Source organism: Cnephaeus nilssonii (assembly GCF_951640355.1).
Source record: "Cnephaeus nilssonii genome assembly, chromosome: 11".
Classification (NCBI taxonomy): Eukaryota; Metazoa; Chordata; class Mammalia; order Chiroptera; family Vespertilionidae; genus Cnephaeus; species Cnephaeus nilssonii.
The window spans coordinates 6,709,044-6,721,373 of record NC_137082.1 but is presented as its reverse complement, the minus strand read 5'-3'; the positions used below and the strand labels follow the sequence as shown (position 1 = coordinate 6,721,373).

Sequence of the window (12,330 nt, the reverse complement as noted above, 5' to 3'; positions counted from 1 at the left end):
AGCTTCACAGACAAGAAAAAGCTAAAGGAGTTCATCACCACCAAACCAGTATTATATGAAATGCTGAAGGGTATTCTCTAAGAAGAGGAGGAAGAAGAAAAAGGTAAAGATAAAAAATTATGAACAACAAAGTGACAACAAATACATATCTATCAACAAGTGAATCTAAAAACCAAATGAATAAAAAATCTGATGAACAGAACAAACTGGTGAATGTAATAGAATCAGGGACATGGAAAGGGAGCAGACTGACAATTCTTGGGGGGAGTGCGGGAAGAGATTGGACAAAGAGCTTACACCTATGGAAGAGGTCAGTGCTGGGGGGGAGGCCTGGAGTGGGGTGGGAACCAGGTGGAGGGGAGCTATGGGGGGAAAAGAAGAGAAACAACTCTAATAATCTAAACAATAAAGATTTAAAAAAAGAAAGAAAGAAGAGAAGAACAGATAGAGTGACTCTAAGGAGGGGACATTTAAGCAGAAAACTGTTTGGGTCATAAAAGGCATGGGATTGTGGTGGGGAGCAGGGGGTTTGAGCGGTCCAGGCAGGAGAGCATGTGCCAAGGCTCTGGAGGTGGCAGAGAACTTGACATGTCTAAGGAACAGAGGGGAGAAGAGTGACTGAGCCTGTGGACTCCAGATGAACGCCCGGATCTGGACCACAGGTCCAAACTCCTTCTGGGCCAGGCAGGACGACGAGGTGGAGAGGGGGCATGGCAGCTGGGCAGTCTGCCCCGGAAGGCTGGCCGCTGCTGTGCAGCTCCAGCCAGGTGCTGCCACCTGGGCCTGTTGCCAGGTTTGAGCTTTATTAGAGAGTAGGACTATAGATCGTTGTGCAAAATCTCATGTCTTTTGGATGCTGGCTTCAAATGTAAAGACTTAAAAATGACTTTGCAGACTGAACAGAGACCGTGCACTGGGATTGACTCTGGGGCCACCACGCTGGCACTTGCCCCGGGTCTCTGACCCTTGTGGACCAGGGACGTGGTCATTTATGGGCTGTTCCAGAGCACAGCACTTGTCATCTCTCGGTCCATCTCCAGAAGAGCTAGGCCAAGTCACAGGAACAATCCTTTGCCGTCTCCATCTGCAAAGCTGGCCAAGGGACTTAATCCAAGTGAGTGCAGCCAGAGGAAAAGGGCGTGTCTTCCTTAAAAAGCCTTGAATAAAGGAATCCTATTCAGGGCCTGAAAAGACCAGTGTTTCAGTGAGTGGCAGCTTGTCCAGGCAGGTCTGCGTGGTGACCTCTTACAGGAGGGAGGCAGCTGTTTGAAGGTTCACTGCTCCTGCCCATGGAGGAATCTCCTCAAGCAGAAGTAGGCCCGTTTGGTTGCAGTCCCCGCTCTGATGCTGCAGAAATTGGTCCTTAGCCTTGTTTTGGGGATTATCAGAAGGACCCTCCCGTGTACATCTGGTTCATCTTGCCTTCGGCATGGAGAGCTGAGGTCCAGCTGAGGGCAAGGCTGCACCCTAAGTGTCAGTGAACATGTTGACCCATTTATACTATGAGCTGGTCGTGTCTAGCTGAGTTGCAGAAAGTTAACCAAATCAAGGCTTTTGGTTGCAAGTGACAGAAAGTGAACTCATACTGGGTTAAACAAACAAAAGAAGGTGACAACATGGATGGAAGGCCCTTATGCTAAGTGAAATAAGTTAGAGAAAGACAAATTCTGTATGATCTCACTTAAATGTGGAATCTAAAAAGAAAACTCACAGCAAGAGAGATCAGATTGGTGGTTGCCAGAGCAGGGGGTGGGGGTGGGAGAAATGGGTGAAGAGGGTCAAAAGGTACAGATTTGCAGTTATAAATAAGTAAGTCCGGGGATGCAGTGTGTGGCAGGGTGATGGTAGTTAACACAGCTGTGTGGCATACTTGAAAGGCACTAACAGAGCAGACCCTGAAAGTTCTCATGGCAGGGAAAAACAGTCTGTGGCTAAATGAGGTAATGGATGTTAGATACACTTATTATGGAAATAATTTCATAATACATACATATGCATGTCAAGTCTTTGTATCGTACAGCTTAAGCTTAGACAGTGTTGTAGGCCAATTATATCGCAATAAAACTGGAAGAAAATAATGAAAAAAAACCTAACCAACAAACAAAAGAAGGAACAGGTTGGCTTATGACCCTGAAAAATCAGCCCATCGGTATTTCAGGGGAATGGGAAGAATCTTTGTCCCTTGACCCTGGCTCCCAAACACCATCATACCCATATTCCAGCCAGGAAGATGAGGAATAAGGATGGCAAGTGGTCCACCTCCCAGCTGAGTCAGCCCCTGAAAGAACCCGTGAGGGCCATGTTCCCTGACTTCTGCTTGTGTGTGTCAGTGGCCACACATATTGCAAAGGAGGCACCAAAAAATGATCTTTTAGCCAAGCTCATTTCAGGCCTCAGGGATTTAGGATTTCTGTTAGAGAGGAGGAAGGAGACTGGGCAATGGGAAGGCATCCAGCAGTCTGTGCTGCAGGCTTTGTTTGTTTGCTTTGCTTTTTCTGAAGCCATCATGTATACAGAGTTTAAAGTAAGAGTCACAAAAGTCACATACCCACAGGCAGGTGTCTTAAATGCACGAGGCAGGCTCAGAAGCAGGTAGGCAATAGGGAGTAGTGGGGACTGGGGCAAACTGGAGAGCTCATACTCATCTCCAGGGGATTGCCATTCGGACCGGCTGATATTCACCATGTGAGAAAGAGGAGCCCAGTATTATTTTTTAAGAAAAACTCAGAGGCTCTGATATACACAGTTTTAGATGAATTCTTCTGATTGTTAAATGATGATAATGAATTCTAATTTATCCCCAAAATAATTCTATGGTCCAAATAACACATAATTAAAAGCTGGATCTCACTTGGGGCTTACATTTTTTAAAAGTCGGGCTTATTGAGGAATAATTTACATACAACAAAACCCACCTATTTTAGGTATACAATTCTATGAAAAAATTTGGATTTCACCAGTTTTTCCATTCATGTCCTTTTTTCCTGTTCTAGGATCCAACCCAGGATACCAGATTGTGCTTAGCGCTGGGTTTATTAGATGCACACTTTTTAAAATAATTTTTTTATTGATTTTAGAGAGGAAGGGAGAAGGAGAGAGAGATAGAAATATCAATGATGAGAGAGAATTATTGATTGGCTGCCTCCTGCATGCCCCCTCCTGGGGATTGAGCCAGCAACCCAGGCATGTGCCCTTGACAGGAATCAAACCCGGGACCCTTCAGTCCCCAGTCGATGCTCTATTCACCGAGCCAAACCAGCTAGTGCTAGATGCACATTTTAATGGCTCTAGAACCAGGGTTCATCTTACAGTCTGTGCTGGCTGTATTTTTTTTCTTAGTGGCCCATCAAATTATAGAATGTCTTAGATTTAATGAAATATGTTGTTGTTGTTATTATTATTATTATTATTATTATTATTATTAGTTGATCTCCTTAAGTCTTCACTTCCTCATCTGTAAAATGGGAACAATGCTAGGACTCACCTCATATAGGTGTGGGAGATAGAATGAGAGACTCCTCAGAAAGGGCCTTGCATAGAGCTGGGTGCACACTGAGCCCTTATAGTCAGGGGTTAGTGCTAAACCCAAATACGTGCCCTCTGCACAGCGTGCTCATGGGGACTGGTGAGCACACCTTCCCTTCCCTTTCCCTATGTGGAGGGAAAGTTGCCTGGAGCCCTCATTTCTTAGCAGCTTTTGTTCTCCAAGCAAGAGCCCACAGGAATAGCTACCAATTAAAAAAGCAAAATTTCAGGTGACAACATTTGCAGAAGATACTGCAAATCTCTATATATAAAACCCTAATATGCAAATAGACTGAATGGCAGAACAACCAAAAAACTGGTTGCTATGACATGCGCTGACCACTGGAGTGGGTGGGTGGGTGGGGCGTGGAACATGGTGGGCGTCGGCAGCAGGCAGCAGAGTGCAGAACATGGCATGTGTTGGCTGCTGTAGGATGGTGGAGCAGATGAGCAGGGGCTCCAGACCAAGGCGGGGTGCTGGTCGCTGTCATCGGGGCGAGCCTCTGGTGGTTACTGAAAATTCTTTGCTCCTGTCCGCCACAATCCCACCTGGCGCTCGCACCTGCTGCCAGTGCCTGGTGCTGGCCCTGATCACTCGGTGCTGTCAGCAGGTTCGAGCAGCAGCTGCCGGCCCCAATTGCCCATCAGGGTTTCTCCATCTCCCCCTGCTCCTGAGGGGTGATCGGGACAGCAGCCGCCACTTGCACCTGCTGATGGGGCCAGCTCCACTTGAACCTGCTGCTGGCACCAGCCCCAATCACTCTGTGCCATCAATATTTATAAGCCCATCATTCATGGGTAATTTTGTTTGGCCCATGAATGATGGGCTTATAAATATCCAAGTGGCCCTTGGCAGGAAAAAAGATTCCCTACCCCTATTATAGAGAATTGAGATAATATTTAAAAAATAATAAAGTGGCCTGCAACCCCACTGCTCAGAGATTGTCACCATGGACACCAAGCTCCCACCAAGTTCAGCGTGTGGGAGCTGTGGTGGCAGGAGCGGTTCTGCAGGTAGACAGGGACCCGGGGGCTGTGGTGGGAGGGGCCAGGTGGGGGCATGGAGGATGGACCTGAGACCCACCCCTGTGCCCACCACAGCCTGGCGGCCCACAGTTCCTTTCAAGGTGCACAAATTGGTGCACTGGGCCCCTAGTGTTTACTAGTAATAAAAAGCTCAGTTGCTGGGAGAGTGAGATAGCTACCTCTTCTGGAAGATCTGAAGCCACATTTTAAGTTTGCCAGTAAATTTACTTTTCTTAGAAAATTTACTTTTTGTCCAAGCTCAGTGTCTGGGACCAGGCCCCCAGCTCTGTCACCTTTTCTCCTTTGCTTTCTCTTTCTAAAACCCATTCACTTCTTCTCAACGGCACATGCATTTTCAAAATACAGCAGCCACATGTTTCATGTGGACAATTGAGATTGTTATAGAGCAGGGATGGGGAATGTCCGGCCTGTGGCTGTATAAGGCTCAAGAAATCACTTAGTCTGGCCCTGCCAAGGCATTAGGGGTGAGTTAATTAAATGTTTGTCCAAATATAGCAGGCTAATTTTTAAAGATGGTAATTTTGTTTGGCCCATGAATGATGGGCTTATAAATATCCAAGTGGCCCTTGGCAGGAAAAAAGATTCCCTACCCCTATTATAGAGAATTGAGTTAATATTTAAAAAATAATAAAGTGGCCTGCAACCCCACTGCTCAGAGATTGTCACCATGGACACCAAGTTCTTTTTATCATTCCTTCCCTGAGTGTTAAAAATAATACTCACTGTAAAAGAAATTAGAAAATGTAGAAAAAGCACAGAAGCAAAACACCGTACTGTCTCTTATCTCACTGTCCGGATTACCAACATGGAGACATGTGTTCTTACTGAGATTTTCAGGAAGGTGTTTTCATCTATATTTAAAACTATTGCAAGCCTGTGTAGCTGAGAGCCGGCGCTGGGTGGATCAGCGGGATTTAGATTTTTGCCACCACTGCTGACTAGTCATGGGCAACTGTGACTCTGTTGGCCTCAGTTTCTCTATGTGTAAAACCAGGATGTTGTTGTGGAGAACATTGCACCACCCTTGGCACAGAGAGCTCTGAGAAGTGGCAGTCATGAGCAGTGCGTCCATTTCTAATGGCTGCCCGACAATTCCCATGCAAACCTAGTGACTTAAATCAACACCTGGGTGCTACCTTCCATTTATATGCCACTGTTTTTGTGGGTCAGGATTTCAGGCACAGGTTAGCTGGGTCCTCTGTTCAGAGTCTCACAGGTTACAATCCAGGTGTGGCTGGGGCTGAGGTCTCAACTAGGGTACTGCCAGGGATGTTTTTGGAGCATTTTATAAGTGTTGGGAAATTAAAGCGCACAGACCTGGTGCCAGGTGAATTGGGTTTAAAAACTTAGACCTGCTTAGTTCTTTAAGACTCAGTTCTTCATTGCTTTAACCATTTGCCTATAGGTGGATACTTTGATCGGTGCCAATATTTTATGCACAGCATCTTTACATACCAGCACACTGAAGAGGAGTGGGTGAGTAGTAAGAAACATTTCTCCTCAAAGTTTACAATTTTCGTTGACTAGAACGGGTTCTGACTATTGGAACAGACTTTTGAAGGCAGTATGGCGAGGCTAGCAGGTGGCTCCAGAGCCTAGGCTCTCGTTGCTGCCAGAAGACCAAGGTCCTTCCTACAGCACTTCTGAGACAGCCATATATTACCACCCTCTCAGATGAGTAACTTCCAGTCACAGCACACAGCAGAAGGGCAGCTTACCATTAAAAGGTCGTTGTCACTTCATGTCGAGGAAATAAATGAAGTAGCTCAGCAAATAGCAAAAGAAAAAGAAAATAAGTGTTCCAGAACAAGCTGTTATATTCACTTGGTATCAGTAAAATTGTCCAAAATAACCCAGAAGACCATGGCAAGTTATAGTTGTGTAAATGATGAAATCTGATTTTTGCTGTTTAAATTCAGCAGCCGAGAGAATCTCTTCGTAAAGAAGATGAAAAAGAAATGTACACGCATTACTTCCAGACTGCATTACTCTGGAAATATACAACCTACCAGTTAGAGTTTGGGTATGATTGTTACCTTTGCCTTCACGTCCGCATCATGGTGATAACCAACACTCTCATTTCCTGGGTGCGTTCTTCTCCATATAACAGGAAAAACAGTGAACTTTAGTGACCGTAGGCTGAATAGCTAAATGGCCTTCCTTTCTGAGGCAGTTACTTATATTCTGAAAGAGTGTCAGACCTCGAAGAAGAATCCCCTTTGCCACATGGCCATCCTAGAGGGAAAGGGATGAGGAACCCACCTGGATACCAAGTAGTCCTCTGTCCTGGCTGGATTTTCAGACACATTTAACAGCAATTTCAAAACCTGAACCTTGGTGCCTCCGTTTCCTATAAGCAACACTTGGAACTGGCCTGTAATGTAACTGTTCAGCATGTGCTGGTGGTTGTTGGTAATGGTCATATTTGTTAACAGTCTCAGCTCGCCAGCTGCATGGGAAGTTCAGGGGACGGGAGAAGACATCCTCACAGACTTGATTGATGTGTACCTTTATCTTCATTTGCTTTTCAACGTCCACACTCAGGTGACTCAGTGCCTTTAAAGTCTTCTCTTTATTACTGTGGTTGGGATCGCCAATTTTGCTTCCAACAATGGGAATACCACCCAATTCACAAAGAATGACGTGCTTAGCTGAAGAGCCCGCATTGCTACCCAGAGTGACCAGAGCTTTTTCAATAATTATCAGATGTTCGGTTGACTCAAGCAGATGAAGCAGTTCCTGAAGTGGCTCAGCATCTAGGACATCATCATATGAACCATTGGTTAAGTCTTCTGTGGACCAGGTGGGACGCAGCCGTAGCGCCTGGCCCCGGTCAGCCTGTAAATGCAATAGCAGGCGTGGCCGGAGGACCAGGCCCACTGCCACCCATCCCCCATCCAGGTGCTGCCCGTGCCGCTGAGGCTGGGGCCCAGCGCAGGTGTTTGCTAAGCAAGTGGGTTCCACAGCCACCTGAGCTGGAGCCGAACCCTAAATTTTTGAATATTTAATTTTCTCAACTATAAGCGAAATAAAAAAGACTTGCCTGGCAGAATTGCCCTTAGGGCTAAAGGGAATAATATAGCCAAAGTCGCTGGCGTGTGTTAAGTGTATTATGCAGGTGCAGAAACTGAGGCCCTGAGCCCTAGAGAGAGAGAGGTGCTCAGGGAGGGTATCCAGTCCCCACACCTCCAAATTCACCTTCACCTTTGATTTGCCATTTCCTCGGCAAGTCACACCTGTGCCCTTCCCCTTCTCCAGCACAGCACCTGCATCCGCCCAGGTTGGCTCCGACAGGTGGGAGATCCTTGTTTTTGTTACCGTTTCCCCCTACAGACTTCAGTTTTGTCTGAATAGAACAGCAGGGAAGGCAGAGAATGCGCTGGGCTTCTTCCTCCTTTTCCCGCTGCCACGTGGGGCCTCAGGTCAAGCAAGGCCGCTGGTGCTGTTATCTTTTCTGCTGGAGGCGGTGGATGCAGGCCCAGGTCTGGACTAGGACTCTAACTGGTTCTCTCCACCCTGATTTTCTGGCTCCAGCGACTGGAGCCTCCGGGTTTAAATGCAGCTCACTGACTCCAATGCATTTGCCCTTTTGAGCAGGAGGCCAAGGATCCTGGGCTCTCAAGCCCAATTGCAGACATAACTTTGAAGGTGTGTCACTGTGCAGTCACCTGGCTGTGACCCTACTTGGCAGCCAGCTCAGGTTCTGGGGGCCATGGAGGGAGGATGACAAATGCCAGCCTGGTCCACCACCAGCTTGCACATCTGCTAATTAAAGGCTCAGCCTGTTTGGGGGAGATACTGGGGGCACAAGGACCTTCCAGTGGCTTCCTTTTGCTCTATTCTATATTTAACAAGAGTCTAATCACTGGAGCCAGACTGTTTGCAATCAGAGACTCATTTTCTTCTATCCTGTACTGATCGAGTGACCCTTGCCAAGACACTTAACCTTCCAGGCCTCAGTTTCCTAATCGGCAGAGCAGACCAATCCGATGGTCGTACCTTCCTAATAGGGTTGTCCTGAGGATGAAATGAGAGAAAGCTTTTAAGCCGGGTGGGTGGTACACACTAAGTGTCAGCTGTTAGCGGTCGGATGGTAGGCCCCTGACTAGGCTGGCCTCATCCACCTCGCTGACTTCATTTCTTCGCCTCCCCCAACTGCTGCAGCCACATTGGCCCTGTTGCCCTTCCCGATGCACAACAGGCGTGTGCCCTCTTGGGCTCCTTCTGAGAGATGTTCCCAGGTGTTTGCAAGGCAGGCCCACCTTCCATCCACAGGTCAGAGGTTACCTCTTCCAGGAGGCTCCTGACCACCCCTTGCCCTGCCACTTTCTCTCTTGTGATCCTGTTTTATTTTATTTCTCTCATGACACACTTGAAATTATTTGATGTATTTCTCTCTCTGCTTGTGCATTTTCTGATCCACCTCAGCAAAGTAAATCTCAATTTTTAGGAAACCTATCTATTTAGGAAACCCTGAGTGCCTAAAATAGCACTGGCACGCAGTAAGTGGTCAATAAATGACTGCAGAGTGAATGAATAAGCTGCATGGAAGTTGGCTTAAGTCATACAGTGAGGACTGATGCTGGTTGAGCGGCTATTACTTGCCTGGCATTCTGAGCAGAGCTGTGCATACTTTTCTCCTCTTAATTCTACAACAGCCCTCCACGGTAGGTAACCTGTTGACTTGGTCCCACAGATGAGGTGACAGCTCAGAGAGCTTAATAACTTCTCCAAGGTCACACAGCTAATGAGCAACAGTGGCTCAAAAAGGCTCAAGTCTGGGGGGTCCTGGTGCTTCCTTGGCCCTCATAGGAATGAGGTCCTGGAGCTTTGAAGGAAGCAGAGAAGGGAGTGTGTAGATCCCCATGAGAATGACGGTGCTGATGCGTCTTGTTTAACCCATTAACTGCCACGCGTCCAAAATGGAAACCATTCCCACATGCCACGATATTTTGAATTTAATTGCATCTATAGAAGCTTATGCGTACAAAGGGTTAAAGCACGCCATTAGTCGTTACTGATCATATTAACATCCTAAATTGAGTGTGAGCCTTCAGCCTTGTCCCCTCCCCGATGCAGAGGTGCAGGGTAGGAAGGATGGACATTTAAAAATTTTATTTATTTTTAAAAAATATTTTTATTGATTTCAGAGAGGAAGGGAGAGGGAGAGAGAAACATCAATGAGGAGAGAGAATCATTGGTCACCTGCCTCCTGCAAGACCCCCAGTGGGAATCGAGCCACAACCCAGGCATGTCCCCTGACCAGGAATCGAACCATGACCTTCTCATTCATATGTTATTGCTCAACTACTGAACCACACCAGTGGGACAAAACTTTTATTTATTGATTGATTTTTTTACAAAGAGAGAGGGAGAGAGAGAAACATCAATTTGTTCCACTTATTTATGCATTCATTGGTGGGATTGAATCCACAACCTTGGTGTGTTGGGATGATGTTCTAACCAACTGAGCTACCGGCCAGGGCTGGTAGGTTGGATATTTCTGTCCCATTTCACAGGCAGGAAAACTGGGGCTCCGGCTCAACCATCTATCTGTGTGTGGGATGTCCCCTTGAGAAAGGTCTTGGCTGAGACCCTACTCCTCTGAGATACCTGCCTGGACTAGTCTCGGTGAGCTGTTCCTCCTAATGTCACACTGCCCGCATGTCCCCCACCCTAGCACTTGCCCCAGCATGTCGCAGTTGCTCATCGCATTGCCTCTCTCTCCTGTTAGATCGGTGCTGTCCCAAGCAGAGGCCACTAGGCCAGGGGCTGTTTTCCTCCCTCCCTCAGGGGACATTTGGCAATGTCTGGAGACATTTGTGGTTGTCACAGTGGAGGATGGAGATGCTGGGTACGTGCCATCTGAGCAGGGGTCTGACTGTGTCTGTCTGGGTTTGCTAATCATTGCACATGCAACACTGAGCAGAGGCTTGACACAGACTGGGTGCTGCAGGCAGGGTCCACACACCCAGGAGCTGGCCTGGTAGGACCCTAAGCACCCACTGGTGAGCCCACACTTCTCCCCCCAAGTCCAGTATATAAGGCAGCTGCCAGGGAGAGCTCCTTCCTTCTGGGAGATGCCCAGTTGTCCCCTGACTCCCTGAGCAGGCCCCCGGGTCTGGGTCTTCCTGCTGGGCCTCCTCCCACTCGCCCTTGGCCGAGAGTGATCATGGGTGAGTCACAGACTCCCTCGTTTGGAGCTTCTCCACTAGCAGCCTGCCCTTCTGGTCCTCAGCAGCAGTGAGGTGCAGGCAGATTTAAAATCTAGTTGTCTGCGCCAGGACTCTACCGGACATGCTAGTAAAGGCAGACAAAGGCAAGCAGTCGCAGGCTTTCTGTGACTTTAATTATCCTGAGCGCATGGCTTGCTTGACCCCAGAGGAAAGCGGGACAAGCTCCAGAACGCATATTTGGAAACCTCCGTCCTGTCCTGACAATGGGTTTCTGAGAATAGGACGAATTCTTCATCATTACACAACAGATGATTGAGCAAGTGTCCGCCACGGCCAACCCCAGCTGGATTCGACCACAGTCCATCCCTGAGATTCAAAACAGCCCTCGAAAGGTTTATGGACTGGCTGGGCATGGCTTTGAGGGCAGGATCTGTTCTAGGTGGCACTGAGAGAGGATGTCCAGAGGGACATATTTTAATCATGAACCCGGCCTCTGATTCCGGAGGTAGCTATGCAATTGTCAACACCAAGCAGCCTGGCTGGGAAATTGGAATTTACAGACACCAATGACTAGCTTGTTTTAGTGTAAAGGTTCCTGGAACTACCCCCACCTCCCACCCCCTTTAAAAAATATGGTTGTGCCCTAGCTGGTTTGGCTCAGTGGGTAGAACATCGGCCTGCAGACTGAAGGGTCCCGGGTTTGATTCCGGTCAAGGGCACATGCCTGTGCTGCGGGCTTGATCCACAGTAGGGAGCGTGCAGGAAGCAGCCAGGTAATGATTCTCTCTCGTCATTGATGTTTCTATCTCTTTCTCCCTCTCCCTTCCTCTCTGAAATCAATAAAAAAAGAATTAAAAAAATATGGCTGTGACAGTAACAGGTTTATTGTACTCAAATTGCAAAATGTAGGAAAACACAAAGAAAAAAACCAAACCCAGAATCCCATCAGGCAGTGATTATCACTGCCCACATTCCCTCCTTCAGCTTCTTTTGTCCTACTTAAAATTTAGCGTGTGTGGTATTTTACAGTATTGCTATCAAACAGTCCTTGCCATTTTAAATCTTTTTTTTTCTTTATATCTAGGACATTTTGTTGTCTCATTCAGTATTCGACATCACGGTAATTGATTGCATAGCCCTTCACTAGGAAAGCAGACCAGCTTCTTGAAACAGTTCTCCATTGTTGAATATTTAGGTCGATTCCAACTTTCTGCCATTGTAAAGAACTTTACAGTGGATGTCCTTGTACCTAAGTCTTTGCACACATCTCTATTTCCTTAGGGTGAATTCCTAGAAGTAAAATGACTGGGATGATGGGTCACACACACTCAGACGTTTGGTAAGTACTGTCATCGTAGTCTGCAAAGTCTATGACAAATAACGCTTCCGACGGAATGTGCGTGTCTTCTCTCCCATGCCCTCCCCACCTCTCCAGTCCTGGCACCGACCAATCGAAACACAGAAAAACAAGCAAACAAGTAAGTCATTCTCACTCCCGGAGAAAAGCACTCTGGCGTTTGGTGCGTGTTTTTTCCGGATTGCTTTCTGTGCACGTGTACTCATGGACGTGTGTGTTTTTGTA

The 12,330-nt window shown here is 47.2% G+C and overlaps 1 pseudogene across 1 annotated transcript; it reads right to left on the bottom strand.

The window, feature by feature from the left end:
- Positions 1-6,616: 6,616 nt before the first annotated feature.
- LOC307107428 (armadillo repeat-containing protein 10-like) lies at positions 6,617-7,844 on the bottom strand (annotated as a pseudogene). The gene is made up of 3 exons: positions 7,839-7,844; positions 6,879-7,494; positions 6,617-6,807 (listed from the first exon to the last, which is right to left on the bottom strand). The product of its transcript is annotated as an armadillo repeat-containing protein 10-like (transcript).
- Between the last annotated feature and the right edge of the window lie 4,486 nt (positions 7,845-12,330).